Genomic DNA, 22235 nt, shown 5'->3' with positions numbered 1-22235 from the left:
TCCTAACCAGATGAGCTCTTATCAGAGTTCTCTTAACATATTGTATTGCTTTGGCCATTTTCTTATTGTTTGCCTTTAATTATATGTTTGCCCCTCCTTCTACCTTCAATTGGATTTTAACTCTTTGTGAAAAGGGATTATATTCTCATGTTTGTACCATCTGAAGCTCCTAGCACAATGCTTTGCAGGTAGTGGGCACACAACAACTCCCAAATTGGGAAGATAGTAATAGCAGTTGGCAATATACAAGCAGGAAGTCAAGTGGACAGGGATTCCAATCTCAGCTACATCACTCAGTAGCTGGGCAAGCTAGTTAACTTCTTTGAGACCCATTTCTTTAACTGTGGGGATGACATTTTATCTACTACACAGTGCTAATGAAAAATTTAAAAGAAAATTGTCTGTAGAGTTTGACATCTATTAAGTATCCAATACATGACAGGGGCAAGTATTTGTTTCATAATTTTTTTCTCTGAAGTATCTTGAATTCCTTCTATCTAAAGACATTCCACTTGTCTCTCTTTTAGCCATATTTACAGTCACAATAATTTGCTAGGTAGGCAAAATTGGAAAAAGGATGGCCACTTTATACATGGGTATGACATAATATTTACAATCACATCTATATTTATTTTGAAATTACTGTAGTAGTTGTCGATTAAATAAATTCATAAATATTTACTGAGCATATATTACGCATCAAACACTGTTACAGGTATTGGGAATACAGCAGTGAATAAGACACAGTCCTTGTCCTCCAGTAACTTCCATGCTAATGTGGACAACGATCCCACAGATATTCAAGAAGCACAATGAAAAACTTACCTACAAAATGGTACCAAACCGGCATTGATTAGAATCCCAAACTCCATTTCTGGGTCTAAAAACTTAGCTGTTACAGTAAGCTTCCGGGGAGTTCAAGAATGGTTACCCAGATTTTTAAAAGCTAGGATTCTAAGAAGCAATGTTGTGGAGGCAAGCTATATCTTTTTCTTCTGGGAAAAAACATAGGGATAAATCAGACTATGTCTTTGTGTGTAGCAGATGGATCTGAGCTTTCTCTACTTCTACTTAAATGACCTTAAAGTAGTTGTCTGGGAGTGAAAGTTGTTCAATGTCGCTATGTCAGCAGCAGCTCCCAAAATACTGAAGCTCTTCTGTTTGCAGCAACTTAGGTGAGTCCTGCCGATTACACCGAGATAGACGGATTGACCTCCCCAGGTGCTCTGCTTTCGAGACCCGCACGAAAGGGCGAGCGGAGGGCCCTCCCGCGGGAGGGGCGCGGGGCGTGGGGCGTGGAGGGCGTGGAGCGTGGAGGGCGTGGAGGGCGTGGGCCGGGGGCGGGGCAAGCCCCGCAGCCTGGGCGCTCGAAGGGAGCTGTCAGTGTCAGGCTCGCGGAGAGAGAGGAAGTGCTGGGTCCCCGAGGAGCGCGAGCCAAGCGGCCGGCGCAGCGTGAGACAGCACATCCTGCGCGCGCCGGGCCCGCCGCCCTCGGGAGCCGCTCGAGCCTCGACCCCGCAGCCCCCCGCCGGGAGCAGCCGCCGCGCTTGCTCCAGGAGCCCAGTTCCGCCGCCGCCGAGCGCGTCCAGGTAAACAAGACCGGGGTGTCGCACTCGCCCGGCCGCCACCTCCGCGCCCCTCTTCGACCCTCCCCGCCCCAGGGTCGTCGCGCCGGCAGCCGGGCAGTAGTTCGGTCCGCCGCAGCCGCAGCCGGACCCTAGCCTCGGCCCCTTCCCCAGGCTTCTGCGTGCTCCGCTGCGCCCTGAGGCGGCCAGAGCCCCCCCAGAGGCAGCCCCCTGCTGCAGCTCCCCGGGTAGAGCCGAGAGGCGAGAGCGGAGGAGGAGGGGTCGTGGTGTCATCACCTTGTCGCCCACCTTGTGGGCTGGGAGGGGCGTCCCAGTGCGCCCCGCAGCAGAAGGCTAGCGGAGGAGAGATCCGCACCCCTCTGGGCCACCAGCTGACGGCCCCTGGGGGAGGGGGAGCTGCGGAGGGAAAAGAAAGGATGCTGTTTGATTACATTTTCAGAGGTCTGCAAAGCTCTTAGATGCTGTTGCTACCCGCCAAGTCGGAGGGAGCGAATGTACTTCCAGCAGGGCATTAATTAAACACTCACGCAAGAAGATGCCAGTTTCTCTCACTGCTGCAAAAAAGTGTGGTTGGGGGATGTGTTTTCCTAAACACCTTCCCAGCCGCGTGGCTCTCCTTCCCCCACTCCCACTCCGGAATCGCTCTGGCCTTATGAATCTGTGCGGCGTCATGATAAGGGCAGTGATCCTGGCAGCACTGATGGGAACTGAGTGCGGGAGTCTCATGACTTGTATCTCGGTTAATAAGGTCAAACAGAAATCCAGGATCAGGACAGGAAATTACTTAGGAGATCGGAGACCCAAAAAAATGCAGAAGATGGAATATATCCTGGATTCTGTCCTCTACCACGTCTAGGTAAGGGGCAAGAACAAGTAGCCAGCCATTTTCTTGCCTGGAATGCCTTTCAAGTGTGCTCTGTAGACTTATTGCAGTTCAGGGTTGTGAAAAATTGCTTCCCAATATTCCAAATTAGCAGAAAGCATAGCTGACAGTAAGACATGGGTAACTGCAGAAGATATCATATGGCTAATATTAGCACAGATACCGGTGAGGGTCTATGCACATATTTTCACTGTGAAAATTACAGTGGAAGACAACCAGTGTTAATGCATTCGAAATGGAGAATTCGGTGCAAGTTGTATCCTGAGGGTGCTAGTGGGAATGTGAGTAATACTTCCTCTGACTGTTTAAAATGCCAAGTTTTCTCCAAAAGTTTGGGTGTGAGAAACAAGGACCCAAACTCTGCTCTTTTGACCATGTTTCTCAATAAAATACACTCAGACACTGCTATCACGCAGTCATCAGATGTTCTCTTCATTTCTTAATGAACCTGCCAATATTTCTTAAGTTCTGAGGATTCAGTGCTCCAAGAGCCATTTTTCCGAAAAATCTTGTAGCACCATCTTTAGGAAGTTAGGATAATATGTTTGGGTGTCCAGTGCAGGCTCTTTCCAGCCTGTCCAGGTCTGGGCCCAGTTTTTGTCCCAGAATCTCTTATGTCTCTCTCTTTCTTCCTTGTCTTGGGCCCCAGGCACTGATGCACCTGCTTCCCTTGCCTTGGACCTCGAGGATGCTGCAGCGTCTGCTGCACAGTGCCCAAGAGCAGAGGCGTGGCTCAGCTCCTCCACACACCCAGCTTTTCCTCTTCTACTGAAGCATGTCCTGAAGCTCTTTGGTGTTTGAGGTCTAACATCATTAGGTGTAATCACCATTTCTGATATGGACAGAGAAAATAAACTCAACCCACAGGAAAGTGGGGCAGTTCTTGCAGTGATGGTCCCTGGTCCCTAGTTTCTGACAAAACTTCTGAGATGATGGGAGGAAGTCACACAGCATTTGTGCCATCATGCTTTATGTCTAAAAGGGGGCTCTATTAACTTTCTTCCCAGCCCTTCTACTTCCCCAAACACTTCTTCCCAAGTCTATGTTTAATAAATAAGCCTTTCCCTTGACTGCAGCACTGAGTCAAGTAATTCTTAGGGATCCATCCTGGGTGCTGCTCTGTCCAGTCTTGTAAAATATATACCATGTCTCTCAACACAGACTGTGCAAAGGTTTTGTTCAAAGTTACCTAATTGGCTACTCATTCTTCCCCATCACCCTGTTTCTGTCACTTAACCTAGCCTCAAATGAAAAGGTCCTTTGCAAACTTAAGTATATTCCTTCATCATTTTGTTCTGTCTATACTTTGCTCTACCACGTAAAACAAAGGTTGATAATACATTGAGCAATTTACCAGTGCTCAATACATTTACTGAATTTATTACATTACCAACACGTTTACTAAAACGTGTTGAGCACCTGAACAGGCACTGGATTTTAAATTACTTCTCCATGTATTAAGTTATTTAATCCTAACAAAAATCTTACGAATTATATGTTTTTAATCCTTGACAGTTGAGGAAACTAAGACACAAAGATATTAAGTAACTTTTTGAAAATTGCTCAGCTACTAAATTATGGAGCCAGGATTTGAACCCTGGGCAGTCTGAATCTATTCTTCCATGCTACAGAACAATTATATTGGTTAATTTTCATAGAGGGATTATTAATCTCTTACGTTATCTCATTTAAAATTTTAATTTCTAAGCCTTCGCCCAGGTCCATGTAAAAAATATTCTTGGCTAGGAACTTTTCATGGATATCCTGGACTGATTTTCTTTGCTTCCTCTCTACGGGAAGCCTGGGACCAGTGTGAGAGTGAAGCTTGCATTGTAACATAGACACCACTGTCCAGGTGCAAACCCTTAGGTGCCCACGTGTTCACAAAGGCATCTCCTGATTCTTTGTTCAGAGGAGGCTTCTTAAATAGGAATTGTAGGCATTGTGGAGGGCAGGAGCATGATGGTGTTCAGGTGGTCATTGAACCTGATAATCTTGTTGCGAAATTTAATGCATATGTACCTAAATGCAGCTTTCTTGAGGGGAAAAAGGCTATTTGTGACTAAAAAGAGATTAAGAACCACTGGTTCACATGCATGTTTAGGAAAAGGGGTAGGAACCGAGGTCACTCTGCTGAAATGTGTTGAAAACAAGGCAAAACTATCCTGTGAGCACCAGCCAAGAAAAAATGTTCATAGCTATCAGCACTGTTAGCATTTCGCTACCGAGGCATGCTAGGGGTGCCCCGATGCAGGTGTAATTAGGCTAATGCACGCTGCAACCAACTAAGATCTCCAAGCATGGCAGGCAGCCTTAGCACTGCTTGCCATTTGTTGGGTCCTTACCTTATTTATTTTCAGGTTCATGAAATCATTCTAATATTCCTGTAAGGCTGACATTTTTATCTTCATTTGACAAACAAGGAATCTGGTGCTTGGAAACATGAAGCCATTGGTCAAGGCCACCTGAAGCCAGTTTAGTGGGAACGCTGGATTTCAAGTGCAGGTTGGCCAGATTCCAAAGTTTGTTTATTCTGTTCCCATCCTATCTCATTGTTTTTCTATGTGGGATGCCAAAAAGTACTGTTTTAGTGTAGCTTTTCACTGTGGCAGGACAGAGAGTCCCTCAAGAACATGCTCACATGCTGATACGAAAAGCCTAACTGTATTATCAAAGAGGAACAAGAAAATTAGACATCTCTCAGTGTGGTGGAGGATAAGCAAGTCCTGCTTTCCCTTGAGGTGTGCTCAAGCCCCCTACATTTGATTCTTAAGTGTCACTAGGTATCTTGCTGAACACTAAATGCATAGCAGTTCACAACTAAGCCCAGAAAGTTGACTTTGCAGGAGTAGGTATTAGCCAAGGCTTTATTCATTTCAAAGATTAATTTATTTCAGAGCGAATTCGAAGCTGCTCAATGTTCTGGGGCTTCCCTGATATAGTGACTGTGCCATGATCTGGAACACTAACTCGGTACTAAATCTTGGGAGGACCTCTGCTTCCCAGACAGCCTATGTGTCTTTTAATTTTCGGTTCATAGCAATCCTGAGATCCTCACAAGCAGCTGCTCTTGCTTCCAAAATATTACTTAATCCTTAACATTTCTATGCTCAGCCATATTTTTGCTGTACTCTTAAGAGAACGACCCATTGTTTTCACTTTGGGGCACAGACAAGCTAATGCCATCAATGTGGCAAACACACAAAGCAGAAATTTATGTTCGAGTCAAGGGCATTCTTTATAATGAAAGTAATGAGTCTCTGGCACCGTGGAGAATGATTGCACTTGATAAAGAGATCTGCCTGGGAACAGATACCAGTGTGTTTTATTATGCTTCAAGGTTTTTTTCTCCTATAACCTCTAAAGAATTTTTTAATTCTGCTGCTCTCTTACACACGTTTTAAGTTGGCATCTGACAGTTTTCATCGTAAATTTAAAGAATCACAGTGAATGTGATTTCCAGAATATTGTAAACTTGGATGTTTAAAAATAAAACGATGATGTCATTCTTTGAATCCAATTAAAGTCTAAGTACTATACCAACCTCTATATCAGAAATACCTGAAGAAGCTCCTCAACACAAGGGTATTTTTAAACCTTGTGGTCAAGCGTTGCAGGCAGATTTGGGGAATCAACTGTCACAGTAAGATTTTGGGCTTTTTTTTTTTTTTTTTTTTTGGTCTGGTAATGGGGAGGAAAGGCTTTTGCAAAAACGGAGGTAGGAAAGGAGGCCCTGAATGATTCTAAACCACAGGCACATTCTCTGGCAGGGTCAGTTTTTGGAAAGAAATCAGACAGAAGCTTCAGATCTGGAAATTAAAATGTCATTAGTTCTTCTCATGCCTGCATGGTCTTTAGAAAGACTTGATGGGCACCAGGGGCACGCCATGCCGGTTATCAGAGCATACACGTATCTAGCACAGGTGTTGTGGGTTATGGATCATTGCGGGCAATGGCCCGGAGCTGGGTCCACAGCCTTCTGTCTGTGTGGCTCAGACTCAAAGTGGGCAGGACTGGAAGGCCCTTCAGAGCTGATGGTCCCATTTCCTGCCCAGGCAGGTGACTGTGTGGATAGCTGTCTTTCCTCTATTTAGTGATTTACAGAAGAGATTGACTTACTCTAGTGTGTTTTTACTTTTTTTTATTTTGTTTTTTAAGATTTATTTATTCTAGGGAGCAAGAGAGCATGAGCGGGAGGGGCAGAGGGAGAGGGGGAGAGAACCTCAAGGGAGAGGGAGAGAGAATCTCAATCACGCTGAGCGTGGAGCCCCAAGGCATGGCTCGATCTCATGACCCAAAGATCCGCAACTTGAGCCGAAACCAAGAGTCAGACCCTCAACCAGCTGCGCCACTCAGGCGCCCCTCTAGTGTGTTTTTAGATCAGTGGTTCTCAGGGGTGATTGCCCGCCCTAGGGACATTTGGCAATGTCCAGAGACATTTTTGGTTGTCACAAGTGGGGAGAAAGTGTGGCTACAGGCGTCTAGCAAGTGGTGGTCAGGGCTGTCGCTGAATAGCCTGCAATGCACAGGACAGCTTCCATGACGAAGAGTTATCCTGCCCAGAATGTCAATAGATAGGCTATTTTTCTACTGAAATCTTTCCTGCTGTAATTTAAGCCCATTTCTTTGGTCTTTTACAACATAAAAGAGTACAACATCTAAGAGGCAGTGTAAGACAAAGGAAAGAAGAAGCCAGGTATCTCACTGAAGATATGGGAGCCTCAGTTTCTTCATCTGTAAAATGGGGGATAATGATGCCTGGCTTGCAAAGTTATTGTAAAGATTGCAGATAATGAGAGAACAAGGTTTAAATACATGGTGCCCACTCAGGGTGTGGAAGATGATTTTATTATCCAACAACAATTATATCATTCTCTAGCCTTCTCAGGGATGTGTGTGATCTTGCCTTCCTTTGGACCAAAGGTATGCTCTTTATTTTTTTTTTTTTTAAAGATTTTATTTATTTATTTGAGAGAGAGAATGAGATAGCACATGAGAGGGGGCAGGGTCAGAGGGAGAAGCAGACTCCCTGCTGAGCAGGGAGCCCGATGCGGGACTCGATCCTGGGACTCCAGGATCATGACCTGAGCCGAAGGCAGTTGCTTAACCAACTGAGCCACCCAGGCGCCCCAAAGGTATGCTCTTTAAAAAATTTTTTTATCTTGAGTTATACTACTTACGTGCATGCCTTTTTCCCCCTTCTAGACTCCAGGCTCTCTGAGACATCCTTGTATCTTTCAGCGGAGAGTCTCGCACATGGTTGATGCTCAACAAGCTTTGTTGACCTGAAATACTAGCCAGAATAAATCCCACTTAATTTTCTTTTTATTATAAGACTTAATTCTTTCCCTTTGGATCATTTTAATGTGTTTAATAAAAACATTCACTTCCTGAAATGTAGTTTCCATGGCACGTCTGGGCCCAATTTGAAGGTACGCTCAGTAATACCTAGAATTCTGGAATCCTTGCCTTCCTGAATTAGGATCACATGGAACATTTCTGCTGTGAGAAGGGGAGTCTTGAGAAGGACCACTTTTCATTCTAGAAATGACAGGGAGGATGGTTTGAGTCTGGTGTTTCATTTATGAGCCCGCTGGGCTAATTCTTTTGATCTTTGGTCTGATTTCTTTGGTGGGAGTTTGGTTTCTTTAGTTTCTTTCTGGTGGGAGGAAAGGAGATTTTGATTCGTCAGATTTCTATTTTATACTCATGTCTAGAGTGAAGCCAAGAGTAATGTGTACATTTTAAATAGCTCTAATGAGTAAATGATAACACAATATTTTATATCCTTTACAGTTTCCCTTTTAGAATACAGGCTAGATGGTCTACTCTGACCTGAAATAGTACCCACTTCTTTGTGTAACAAGCTGAAGATTTTAGGAATTGAAATGGAATGAAGTCTTCTACTGTTAAAAGTATTTTAGATTCTGTAATGCACGTATGGAAACTTTCATAATTTTATCTAGCTGTTGAGTGTTACGGTGAGCCCAGGCTTGGGGGATGACCATACGATTGTGTCTCAGAATCGGCTTGTGGAATTTCAGTAGTTGGTGGGTTTGGGTGGCTGGAAAGGTAGCAGGCTCTGTGGGGGAATGTGTGTTTTGACAGTGTCCTCTTTTAAAATGACGGCATGTCTCCTGTTTCACCATCTGCCCTGGTAGTATCAGAAGGTTTGTGGGAATTGGTGTGTATTTTGTGGAAGAAAGAATAACAAAAAACTTCTCTGCCTGTTTCCTTGAAAAGTGTGACTGTTCACTTTCAGAGGGTATAGGTTACCGCTGATTTGGAAAGGGGATCTTCCCTCTTTGAATGCTTTCAGGCACAGGGGAAAGTGAGAATCTATTTACATAAGTTAAAATGCCAAACTAAAGCTCCCAATGCAAATATGGACCACCCAGGGACATTGTAACAGGCCAGGTTTGGGGTTTTGAATACAGATTTTCTTGCTTCCTCTTTTAAGCTTTTTAATATTTTTCAAATGCTGCTGAAAAGTAATTGGCATATCAAACAAGGATGAAACCCCATATCTTTTGCTATAGCTTTTAAGGGGGGGATCATACTCCTTTCCCTTGAGAGCTCCTTGTTTTAGAAATAAAAAAGTATGGGCGCCTGGGTGGCTCAGTCGTTAAGCGTCTGCCTTCGGCTCAGGTCATGATCCCAGGGTCCTGGGATCGAGTCCCGCATCCTGCTCAGCAGGAAGCCTGCTTCTCCCTCTCCCATTCCCCCTGCTTGTGTTCCTGCTCTCGCTATCTCTCTCTTTGTCAAATAAATAAATAAAATCTTTTAAAAAAAAAAAAGTATGAATTGCTAAAATTTGAAGGCCAACAACAAATTGTAAGTTTTAGTTTCAAGTAGATGAAAAAGTCAGGTTACAAAACAGTCTTAGGGGAGGAGGAGGATACTCTCTTCAGATGTGCCCTTTCCCCGAGTACCTTCTGGCCAGGCAGAGCCATTTACCTCAGTAAAATGGGCAGAACTTTGCTTTGGGGGATGTGCCAGGGTATCGGAAACATCACCCCTTAATAATGCCAATACTATTTCTGCCTTCCCAAACTCAGGGAAGTACATCTGGGCAGCACATGAAAAGAGTATTTTCTAAACTCTCCAGGGGGAAGATTCAGAATGAAAAGTTGCTTTAACCAGGGCACATGTTCTGGCGACCGTGGGGTTCATAATGACACCTAGTGCTTTCTTAGTCCTTATACCTGTTAAAGAAAAAGCTATCCATACACTTGTTAAAGGAATGGTAAGACAGGCTTTATTCAGCGGGACTATAATGATAGATGCCCGGACCCCTGCACTGGGAGTTTGCAGTAGGGGAGAGAGATTGGGAGCAACTCTGAATACAACAAGGAAAAGTGGGATTTCTAGCCAAGGAGCAATGCCAGGGGCAGTGGATGGAAAATTACTAAGAGGACATGTCCAAGGTAAGTGGGGGACAATCAGGCTAAGCCGACCTAACAGGATTCTTGCTGAAGGCAGGCCAGGGTGATCAGATACCACCTGGGAGATGGTGGAGGATGAGGAACCTCATCAAATATCGATTAGATATCAGTGATCAGATACTGAGGGTGGGGGATTCTGGCTAAACTGACTTAGCAGGACTTCTGCTAAAATGGGGCTCTTGAGAATATGCCGATAGATAGGGCCAAGTTGAAAAAGAACTCAGGGGAGCCTGCCTAGCCTTTGGTCAGGGGGAGAATCTTGGTCACACCCTCTCACTGGGCATGCCATAGCAAAGCGCAGGTGGGGATGGTAAAGGGAGGTGGTGTACCTTCAGTTACCAACACTAAATCAAGGAAAGTGAAAAGTAACGAAAATACTGGATCGTTGGAGTGGATTTGGGCCATGGGAGTGTATTGATCAGGTTAGGCTACATCATGATACAATAACAACTCCCATGCATCAGCAGAGTAACCCAACAAGGTTTTTCTTGCTCATGTTATATGTCCAGTGTGGGCCAACAAGGGGCTCTGTTCACCGTGTCCATTCAGAGACCCGTGCTGAGTGATGTGCCCCAATCTCATACATCTCATCGACTAAAGCAAATCACATGGCCCTGCCTGACTACAAAGGAGTTGTTAGGCGTACTCTTAGAGTTGGGGAATAGGAATTTTTGTGATTAACCTAAATGACTATGAAAAGGAGGGACTTCCCTGGGTTCTGCCTGTTCCTGCTGCTAAGCACAGTTTCTAAAAGGCCTCCTAGGAAGCTCCCTGACATACAACCACACATGTAGTGGTTTCTTTTTTTTCTTTTTTTTTTTTTAAAGATTTTATTTATTTATTTGACAGAGAGAGACACAGCGAGAGAGGGAACACAAGCAGGGGGAGTGGGAGAGGGAGAAGCAGGCTTCCCGCGGACCAGGGAGCCCGATGTGGGGCTTGATCCCAGGACCCTGGGATCATGACCTGAGCCGAAGGCAGACGCTTAACGACTGAGCCACCCGGCGCCCCCACATGTAGTGGTTTCAATATTCAATGTTAGTAGCACCTGAAAGAATGCCCACATAGAATATGAAATTCATTGGCGTGATCTTATTTAGCATTGTGAGTAATAACAGGGTCCTGGATTTACTGAGCTTACAAATCTAGATTTTACTGATAATGAATAAAAGAAAGATGTGTAGGTAGGGGTGAAAGCTAGGTTACTTCAGTAGGTTTTTAGTCCTAGTGAAGAACATGTGTTTAGTACCTACAGAAGGCTAACCATGAGCGAGACTGAATGCTTTGTGGGTACATGAAAATGAGCAAGTATCGCATCTTTTTTTAAGATTATTACTATTTTTTTTTTAAGTAATCTCTGTAACCAACGTGGGGCTTGAACTCACAACACCGAGATCAAGAGTTGCATGCTCTACCTGCTGAACCAGCCAGGTGCCCCAGAACAAGGTATAGATCTTAGGGACTGCTGTCTAATCAGGGAAAAATAGCAAAGTTTAATATATTTACAATATGGATATGTGTTATCACATATATCGCATGGTTATCACATAAGGTAAAACATGGTAAATACCTAATAAAAGTATAACAAAGTTCCAAGAAGGGAAGTGATTAATAATTAAGTGAATAATCACTTCTTTGAATTTTCAGGCTGACCTGACACCACTGTCAACCAGGCAAAATCATTAATATTTTATCTTCATCTTTCTTTTTTGTTCTTGGGTCTAATTTGATCCCAGAACAAATCATAACAGTGGTCAAGAGGCAGTATGAGAGTGTGACTTCTGCAGCTGGAGTTCAAATCTCACTGTCACCAAATACTAGCTCTGTGACCTTGACAAGTAATTTTGCCTTCCTGCACCTCATTTTCTTCATCTATAAAACAGGAGTGATAATAATAGGGCCACTTCCTAATGTTGTGGTGAGATTTGAAAGAATAAATCCTACTTAATTTTTCATTTATAGGATTTAAATTTTTCCCCGTGGATCATTTTGATGTGTTCAGTACAAACATTTAACTTCTTGAATGTGTCCCCCGTTGGGTCTCTGGGCCCCAAATGTATGTGGGCTTGGTAATTCCTAGGATCTGGAAGCCTTGCCTTCTGAATCAGGATCATATTGAACATTTCTGTCTGTGCCCACCAGAGCAGTCCTGGGCTCAGGGTAAGTACAACATAAGGGCCAGATGGTCAGTCTGCATTTTCCCTGGCTTGTGAGGCAGTCTTCACCTAGAGACTGTTAAGAGTATCAGGTTGGCCTCTGTTCTTGTCTTGGAATTTGGGCCTGCTGAGGACACATTTCCTAGCCCCCTGACTTCTATCCCCAGCATTTCAAAGTGATGTTAAGTTAAAATCTAACGTGGTACACATCCACTGTGGCTAAATCATGGAAGCATTCTGTGTGTCTGAGTCCAAAACGTTAAAAGGTCCAGGGGCTTGGGCCTAGCACCACTGGTAAAGGTTTGAAGAACTAGAGGCTGGTGTGATAGAGGGAAGGCTATGTGGTTCATCTTGGCAGATGTACACATTTTCTCTCCTCTGTGTCTTCTTTGGATCTCCCCTTCGCCCACCGCTCCTTGAGTGCAACTTGACTGGATGCTGCAGAGTGTTTGGGCTGTAAGAGGTGAAAGGGTAGACATGAGGACTCTTATGTTTCACAAGTACGTACGATGACACCTCTCTACTGTAGCCCAAACTTCTAGGAAAAAGGAAAGTTCATATCAAGATAAGGAGAACATTTGATTGACTGAACCATTAAAAAAATAGACTGGGCTACCTTTAAGGTAGTTGAGAGTTCAAGCATGCCACTGCCAAGCGAGGATTTTCTGTGAAGGGATTATTGTATCATTGAGAGAGCAGGCCAGTATTTGGTGATCTCCATGTTCTTTTTAATCTGGATTTAAGAACCTGTGATTTTATGTACTAGAGAGAGCTTTGCATCACTTTTTTTTTTTTTAGATTTGTTTATTAGAGTGTGTGTGCGGGGGGAGGAGCAGACGGGGAGGGAGAGGGAGAGAGAGAATCCCAAGCAGACTCCCCGCTGAGCACAGAGCCCTACGCTAGTCTCACCACCCATGAGATCATGACCTGAGCTGAAATCGAGAGTCAGATACTCAACTGCTGAACCGACTTGAGCCACACAGGCACCCCTGCTTTGCATCACTCTCACCACTGGCCGGGTTCTGCCATTCACTAGGGCCAGCATAAATAAGAGGGCAGGTGCCAAACTGGAAAAATAAATGTGACAATCTGTGTCTACTTTCTTTCCCACGGAATTGTTCAAGTTGTAACATTCAGTCATTCAGTAATCATTCCTTAAGCGCCTTCCAGACACTGGGAATGCTATAGCAGTGTCAGGGCGGGTAGAAGGAAATTTAACAGCTTATGACAACCATTAAAAACAAACAAAAAATGCTTGCATCTAACTTCACTCCAGACTGGCCACATCATCATGCAGCTGAGGGCTCGGGCTCACTCTTTCATTTGTTCATTTATTTGTTCATTCAGTAATCTCTTAATATGCCCTGATGATATTCAAAGTCGGCTAGACAAATACATCATTTCAAAGGCAGAAACCCCCAACCACCATATTCTTTTTACAGCATGAAGAAAAAGCAAACTATGAGACTCCTGGGGGGGGGGGGGGGGGGGGGGGGGTAGAGTCCTCACCCTGAATGCGTATGTTCTGCAAAGAACTTATTACAAATGCTAAAGCACCTATTTTGAGCACTTGATTTCTCGCTTTTTCATCATATACAGCAAAGGTGTGATATGTAAGGGAAGTGTTAATTCTAGTTGTTTGCATTGCTTAACACATTTGAATAGATTGGATTTGTTTAACATGGAAATGTTTGATTTTTTTTCAAGACCCTTACAGGTTTTAAAATAGATAAAACTTGCTTCTGAAGTGAGGAGAGACCAAAGAGCAGAAACAATTGATCTGAATTATGACCTGAGAATGTTACACCAAGCACAAACCTTTCCAGCTTGTCCCCCATTGCACCCTGCCACCTTGAACCCATTTGACTTACACTGCAGACCAGCGAAACTGTTTGCCATTCCCCAAACGCAGACCTCTACCTCCTGTCGCTGCCATTTCTCTCATGCTTACTCTCCTTTCGCTGGAAATGCTTCCCCAGTTCACATCCTACCCATGTTTCCGTGTGTGGCTCTCACGGTCCTCCTTCAGAAAGCTCACTCTGCTCCAGTTCCTGCATGCCCTCCGTGTGCTCGCTCTATCTATATTTCTATCTAACTATTTTAAGATTTTATTTGACAGAGAAAGCACACAAGCATGGCGAGTAGGAGAAGGAGACTCCCCACTGAGCAGGGAGCCGGATGCAGGGTTTGATCCCAGGACCCAAGATCATGACCTGAGACAAAGGCAGATGCATAACTGACTGAGCCACCCAGGTGCCCCCCTCCTTGTTCTTTAAACCTTCATCATGTACTTACCCATAGTCCCTTGCAGCGGAGCTGCTGTTTTCAGACCCTACCATATGTGGGGGAGGAAAAATAATTTTCTCTCTATCCTTCTAGGTACTTGGCTGAGAACCTCCCCCTCCCCCTATTAAAAAAAAAAAAAAAAGATTAACAGGAAGAAAACAAAACAAGTTTAACAACTTGTATACTTCCTGTACACATGGGAGAAACCCAGGAAAACTTAATAACTCTCCAAAAGGTCTCAAGCCACCACTTACATAACATTTCCAGCTAACCACAAAAGAAGATGTTGGGGGTTATGGGAGGTCACCAGGGTAAGGGTGAAAGTCATCAGGAGTAAAGGTATTATGCAAGTTTAAGTCCATGCCTTCTTCACTGATAAGGGTTTCTGGAGACTGAGTCATCCTTTTCCTGGTACAGAGAGGGAGAACCCTTAGAAATGGAGACTTCCCTTATACATTTAAGTGTCTCTTACAAAAGGGCAACTTCTACTAAGTTTTTAGAGCTTCTCCTATATCTGCTGTTTCTTAAAAAATAACCAGCTTAAGATAATCCATATTTGGTGGCGGCATGGTCTGTTCCCTTTCACAGGTTACAAGCTTTTGGAGATGGATGTATCTCAATCATTTGTGTAAGTTTCACAGCATCCAGGAGGGACTTTGCTTGGTAGGGGCTCAGTGAGTAGTCATTAAATTGTATTAACATAAAGATAAATTTCGCATCATGGAGCCAAGTACTTGGGCTTCCTGGCTCTTAGCAAATTAGAAAATTTTGTTGATTAGTGTGCTTCTCTCTCCTTTACAAATGTCTGGGGAAGGAACCTTGCTCAGATATCTACAAAGTATTCTCACATCTCCTCCCATCAGGTAAATCATCCCACTCTCTTTCTCCTTCATCCTCTACTGCTTTCCCACAAAGGGTCACTGTTCAGGGACTGGAGAGGTGGAGAGAATAGGTGCTCTGATCTGCCAAAGGAATTTGGGCTCAGGGGGCTGTATGTGCATATGTATGTAGGTTCATGTTCCCACGCTAAGAACATGAGCAGGTGACATGCTTGGCCATCAGCACTCTCACCTGCAGTCAGCTCTCGTATCGCAGCTGCAGAGATGGAGACATTAGGGCCAGTCAGCGGTCAGCTCTATAGATAGGCAGGATTAAGGTCTTGAATCTTAGTTGTGAGGGTCTAGATATTAGACTGTTCTTATGTAGCCAAAATTCTCTAGTGGTCTAGTGATGAATTCACACAAGCAAGTATGTGTTTATATATTAGGCAACAAATATAAAGCCAACTTACTGACTGGCCAGGAGAAACTAACTTCCCGTGGGATCACAGTGCCCTTGCTTATAGATCAGTATTCTGAAATCTGAGAATTCAGGTTCTTAGGCCTTTGGTATCAGAGGTCTGAGCTGGGCATGGTTGGGGCAGTACTAGCCTGAGGGGATTAGGGGTAATCCTGAAGGTTTGGTCCAGAGGTAACATGGGTATCGAAAAATCAAGCAGATAGTCCAGTCACATAATACATTCAAAAGGACTGGGAAGGGAGGCAGATTCCAGGTGTGGCGATCATATGACAACTAAGGACACCAGATCATAGCAAAAGGGTTGAGAAGGAGGGTGGGGAACAAACCTAGGAGAATCTCAAAGACGGTGGAGCTTTGACACTTTATAGAGAACAAGGCTGGGAAGAGAGGGAGGAGCTCATGCAAGCACATTTTTGAAGCCAACTTTGTTCATTCATTCAACAAATATTTATTATCAACTCTCTACTGGTCACTATTCTAAGTTGGCAATACATCGGTGAACAATATAGATGGAGTTTAAATTCTGGGGAAGGGAGAAACAATGAAAGATACTTAAGTATGTTATAGAATATGTTAATTGGTAATACACTTAATGAAGAAAAATAAGGCAGTAGAAGGGCATGAGAATGCAGGTGCAGTGAGGGGAGCTGTTTACTCTTTTCAATAGGGTGGTCAAGTAAGGCCTCAATGAGATGAAATTTGATCTAAGCTTTAAAGAAGCCAGTCATTCATATACTTAGTATCAGGCCAAGGAGATGGCACAAACAAAGACCCTGAGGTGGGAGTGTACCTGATGTGTTTGAGGAATAGCAGCAAAGAGGGGCTGGAAATGAGGTCAGAAATGTAATGAGCCTGGATTGTGTAGGGCCACGGAGGCCATTGTAGGACTTTGGCTTTTACTCTGAGATGGGAGCCACTGGCAAGCTTTATGCAAGGAAGTGACATGATTTGGCTTGTGTTCTGAAGAATTACTGTTACAGCTGAGAATAGCCTACAAGGAGAGGGGGTAAGGGTAGGAACTAGGAGACGATTTCGGAGGCTTTTGCAATAATACGGATGAGAGATATTGGTGGTTTGGACAGGGTGATGGCAGGGGAGGTGGTGAAAACAGGCTGACTCTGGACATGTTTGGAAAATAGAGCCTTAATAATTTGCTAATGGTTTGGATGTGTGATTTGACAGAGAAATCAGGGATGGCTCCAAGATTTTTGGCCTGAGTTAACTGGAAGGCTAACTCAGGAGTTGCCTTTAGTTGAAGTGTGGAAGACTGAAGGTTGGATGATGTACATGGAGCCAGAGCATGGGGAGCAGTTTCACAGCTGGTGTTTCAAGGTGGTGGCCTGATGCCACTATGGTGACCCTCCTGACGGACACACAGAAAAGATGGTGTCAACTGGTTAGGGTGTCCTTTTCCCGGACATACTGCAGAAAACCTGAACAAATTCCACAGCACTTTTCCTGTCATTTCAAATCCATTTTCCTTTAATTATAACAGTTTTTTATAGTTGTTCACCACTCATTATGTGATGGTTTTCCATGACATTACATGACATCACCCTACCTGTGATGTTTTGGTCCTGTCATTATAGTTCTGACTTGGGTGATGGCCTGTGTTTTAATGTAAGGTCTAGTTGAACTCTCAGAAAGTGATCGTGCTATATTTCCATTATTTCCAAATTCTTGGAGTGTACCTGCTCTCATCATCTCCCACCACACCTAGTGTCACTCAAATTGGGGAAGTCACTTTTATATGTCCACTCTGCCACCCTCCAAGGCTATGACTGTTTGGCATTGGTCTAATCAGAGTGATGTTCAATGAAGGACATCGGCCTGGATGGTGACAGGCATTCCTTGGGGTGATGGTGACACCCCAAGGAATGGGGACAGCCCAAGGGGTAGAAAAGGAGGGAGATGTGTCCATAAAAGTTACTACTTACTTTGGATATTTTGTTATTCCTTCGTATGGTCTTGAAAATTGAGATATAATTCTTCTTTCTCTTTAATTCTTTCTGCCAAATTGGTTTTCTTCAAAAGCCAATACGCACAAGCCTGCATCCTATTTTCACTCAGAGACAGATGGTTGAAACTGACTCTAGCTAATTCTTTTTTTTAAAGTCTTGAAGTAAAAAATACACATGAGTATCAGAAAGGTTCAAGCCTTTTAGGACTGGTTGAGAAATCTGTTGTGAAGACTGCCTTCATACCACTGAGTTATCTATTCACATACAGACTACTGTGTGTGCGGGGCCAGGCGAGGGATTTTGCAGCCAAGCTTTTCAGATGGGTATTTGCTTTCTAAAAGGAATATAAAAGTTGTGCTGATGGGACAAATAGCAAATTCCCAAATCCCAGGGTCATTTGGCATCTGTGTTGACATGGTCTGCAGGAAATATGTCACGGCTGTGCATTTCTGGTAGTATTGATTTTCTGCACTCTTACGGACATTCCTGGGAAGCCGGAAAAGCGGGTTAACCTTTGTAACTCTATTTGCCTTGATGTGCTTGTGCCTTGAAGTATCCAGGGATTGATTGATTGATTGATTGATTGATTTCACTTTCTCTGGTAGATTTAAACAAATAGCGCTGAGCTTGCCTTGGTTGGTCATTCTGTGGTAGAGTGTTTCCACCAGCGATCTGCAAATGGATTACAGGTTACATGTGCACTTGGATGTTAATCTCTTGGCTCTCAGGGTAGTTAGAGCCCGGGTCAGTCTCCTGTGGGAGCGAACAGCTTTCTCTGTTTCCCACAGTGTGCTGTACAAATATCATTATGATCTGTGGGTGTCATGTCATGCAAAATGTTGGCCGAGAAAGGACAAAGGTAGAGATACATTTATCATTTAAAATTTGCCAGTTTTAAAATTGTTTTAGCTCCATATACCTCAAACTCTTTTAACTGCAGCTAATAATAATAAATAATATTTATATGTAACAGTGAATATATGTATGTCCAAAACAAGTTCCATGAACCAGTCATTGCCCTTATCATGTACAGTACATTCTAATACTTCTGATCTGTTCATCACAAAAACTGCCACCTGTGACTACTTGCAAACTTGATTTTGTAACTCACCAGTGGGTTGCAACCCATGTTTAAAAAGGCTGTTGTCGTGTGTATTGCAAGCTAGGAAAAAGTTACCTGGTCTTGTACTCATCCAAATCATTCCGTGTTTCCCTGCTGCCTCAGAGAAGTTCCAAGCCCCTAAAAGCATGGCGGGGCAGCCCCTTGGCTGTAGGGTGACCAGCCGGTCCAGGTTTGCCTGGCATTTTCCTGGTTTTAGCGCTGAAAGGCTTGCATTCAGAGAACCCCCTTGTTTCTCGGCAAATGGGGATGGTTGGTTGCTCATCCTTTGAGATCTGCTATCTGGCTGTATTTCCACCCTCACTTTGCTCCATCTGCTTTTGTATTCAGTGCTCCATCCATATCAACTTACTCATCCCACAGACTGGCCATTCTCTCTCCCACCTCCCCACCTTTGCCCATGTTTCTTCCCTCTGCCTGGGAGGCACCCCTCTCCTGCTGTCCTCTGGTCTCGTCTTCCTCTCTGACGGTCTGTTATGTCACCCTCTCCATGGAACCCTCTGCCTGCATCCTTGCGAGCACAGTCATACCACGGACTACATCGATTTACAAGATCTTTGTGTTTTTCTCAGCTTTCTTATTCTTTATCGCTTGTAGAACAAACATGAGCGGCAAAACTGCTTATGCGACGTGTGGGTGGTTATGGCAAAGAAAGAACACAAAGGAAAATGAATGAACCAATGTAGATGCTAAGGCCAGTAGGGTGGAGCCAGGGAAGACGAGATAAACCTACAACTACAGGCATGTGCAGCAGCTATGAGCACGTGCTCCAGAGGCTGGGGTTTGAATCCTGGCTTTCCACATGTCAGAGGTGTTGATCGGGGTCCCTCTGCATGTGTTTCTCCACTCATCATAATATCAGCAGGGATGGATGGTTTTTAAAATTAGGTAGGCTTAATTACAAGTTCGTAAGTGTTTTGTAGTTAATTTGGGAGAGTATTGAATTAATTGGTTGTAAGATGAGATATCTTAATAACTTATATTTTTAGAAATTTAAAACAGATTGCGAACATTTATATTGCTGAGTTATATTGAGAAAATCTATTCTGACTTCATTATTTCAGCTTTACAGTTTTTCCTTTCCTTATTTTTATTGTGTCTTGATCCTATTTCTTTTGGGATGACAGTTTAAATTTGTTCTTAGTTGTAAGGTGCAGGAGCATCTGAGCACTTTGAATTTCCCTGTTCTCTATCAGGATAGAGTGCCCACTCTGGGCAGGACTACTGGCCAGGGCTGTCTTGATTTAACTTGGCTGCACGGAAAATCTGGCCCCTTTGTGGGAACAGCAGAGTCAAAGCCAAAGCTGGTCATATCTGAAGATTTGCTTGTTATCAGTTATTTTAAAGATCAGCCCCACAGATTACCTGAGAGTTGTTTATTTTTAGACACATTCACTCATCATCGTTGCAACTCAGAGAAACAACTTCAAGTGCAAGACGGCTGTGTTCTAGAGCACTGATATTTTTACATCACTGTTAAAGAGAACGCTCAACTGTCAGTATGACTTTATCCTCAAGGCATTTTGGGCAATATATTCTAGATTTCTGAATTTGTCGGTTGAGATAAACAACAGAGGCGGTCAGTTATAAATAGAGTGGATTTTTGCTAAATAATCCTTTTAGAGTCAGAAGACGGAGATTAAAAATGTAAACCAGGCAGGAAAAAATTACATCAATGGGTATATAATGGTAGTGATTTAGGAAAAAATATAGTTCAGTGGATCAGGCAATGTTAGGATCATGTGTTCGTTGCACATTTGTATGAGTGGGTGACAAATCCATTCCCACACCCTGCCTGTGGGAATAGAAATTGGTTGCATAATTAGGGAGAACTTTGGAGTTTGGTCATTTAAAAGCTTAGTGCACTGACACAATTTATTGATGATTAGGAAATTACTGATAGCAAAATCACAGATTTTTAAAAAAAGATTTTATTTATTTATTTGAGAGAGAGAGAGCATGAACAGTGGGGAGGGGCAGAGGGAGAGGGAGAAGAAGGGTCCCCGCTGAGCAGGGAGCCAGACTCTGGGCTCAATCCCAGGACCCTGAAATCATGACCTGAGCCGAAGGCAGACGCTTAACTGCCCCACAGATTTCTCATTTCTATCTAATGGATGTTTAGTAGTTCAAGAGACATTTCCTGAGCACTGACTGCAGGTACTAGAAAAACAGGCATAGATTAGATGTGGCCCATCCCTTTGAGGGGCTTTCAGTGTAGCAGGAGGAGAGAATTACATAAACAGGACATAACCAGGCAGCGAGGCACGTGTTCCAGCAGACCATGCACAGGGTGCTCTAGGGCCACCAGCGAAGAGTTCTTGGCCCTGGCTTAAAGCCCTAGGAGGCCTTCCTGAAGGGAATGTGATTGAGCTGAGACAGACAGATAAATAGGAATCCATCAGGTAATGAATGGTGAGAAGGGCATTTCTGGAATTTGTAAAGGTACAAAGGAAGGAAACAGCTTGATATATGCCAGTAAAATGTGAACTAAGAAGTAGGAGGATACATGGACAGAGAGATGGGCAAAAAGAGCATCTTCTGTGCATGGCAGGGAGTTAGGACGTGTTTTGCATCTAGAAGGAAGTCATCGAAGTGTTTTAGTCGAGGGAGTGTCCTCATCAGATCTGAGCGACAGGAAGATCACCCTGACACAGTGTGGAGGATGTGGAGATCATCAGGGAGTAAGGTTAGCATGGGGACAGAAAGATCAGTGAGAAGAGCACTGTGGTTGTCAGATGAGCCACGTGAAGACTGGCATTGGGCAACATGAATGGACACAGATAGGCAAGGGCAGGCTTGGAAATATTAGGTGGCGAAATTGCGAGGTGTGGTGAAAATGGGCTGTGAGAGTGCGGTGAGTTTGAGGATTTCAGGGCTGATCAAGGAGAAGGCAAGACCCTGAGGTGGAAGCACTGCACGACACACTTCATTGGGTGGCCCTTGGATAGTGTTGCATGAGAGGGAACATCCCTCATAGCAGGAGACCTTCTAGACCCTGAAGCATGGTGCCACCTCCCATAAAGGGAAGCGGGAATGTGTCTAGGAGATGCCGCCCGCAGTCAGGTGGGGAATCTCGGGGCGGGGGGTGGGTGTTTTATCTATAGCTAGCAGATATTGGGTGAAGTTTTTCTGGGTAGGCAAAGCAGGTGGGCTCTAAATGGCTAAAATATGCTTATCTGAGTTATATTTAAAGCAACTGGATATGTCAGAATTTGTGTTTGGAGCCACAGGGCTTTGAGATGATGGTTCTAGCTTGATGTGAAGAAATAAACAGTGGAGGGACCAATACTCGAGGGGCATCTTTAACCATTTACATAACAGCAAGTGTTTGTTCAATGCCCATTACGTGTCCAAGATGAGGCCGAGGAGCCACTGTGCAGGTTTCAAAGGAAGATGACATCATGGTCTGTGGAGAAGTTGCCCCTTTCCATGTGCTCCTCAAAAATGCCCCTTCGGGTAGAGAAGCTCCTTTCTGTTTGCCTTGAAGGGCTTTTGAACC

At 44.0% G+C, this 22235-nt stretch overlaps 1 protein-coding gene across 9 annotated transcripts in view; it reads left to right on the top strand.

Annotated features, from left to right (window-relative positions):
- Window positions 1-1087: 1087 nt before the first annotated feature.
- Window positions 1088-22235, top strand: part of DYNC1I1 (dynein cytoplasmic 1 intermediate chain 1) — a 308417-nt gene continuing 287269 nt past the window's right edge. For 5 of the 9 annotated variants that reach the window (XM_032402094.1, XM_032402099.1, XM_032402095.1 and 2 more), the window contains exon 1: window positions 1336-1589. The gene's annotated coding sequence lies outside the window, so the exon portion shown is untranslated. Of the gene's footprint in view, window positions 1176-1335; window positions 1590-5945; window positions 6113-22235 lie in introns of those variants that run through there. The other 4 variants (XM_032402100.1, XM_032402098.1, XM_032402092.1 and 1 more) reach the window with 3 other exon arrangements.

The sequence above is a fragment of the Phoca vitulina genome, unplaced genomic scaffold (genome assembly GCF_004348235.1).
Source record: "Phoca vitulina isolate PV1807 unplaced genomic scaffold, GSC_HSeal_1.0 scaffold4, whole genome shotgun sequence".
NCBI lineage: Eukaryota > Metazoa > Chordata > Mammalia > Carnivora > Phocidae > Phoca > Phoca vitulina.
Note: the sequence above shows the minus strand (reverse complement) of the source record. Positions and strands in the feature narration are given on the sequence as shown.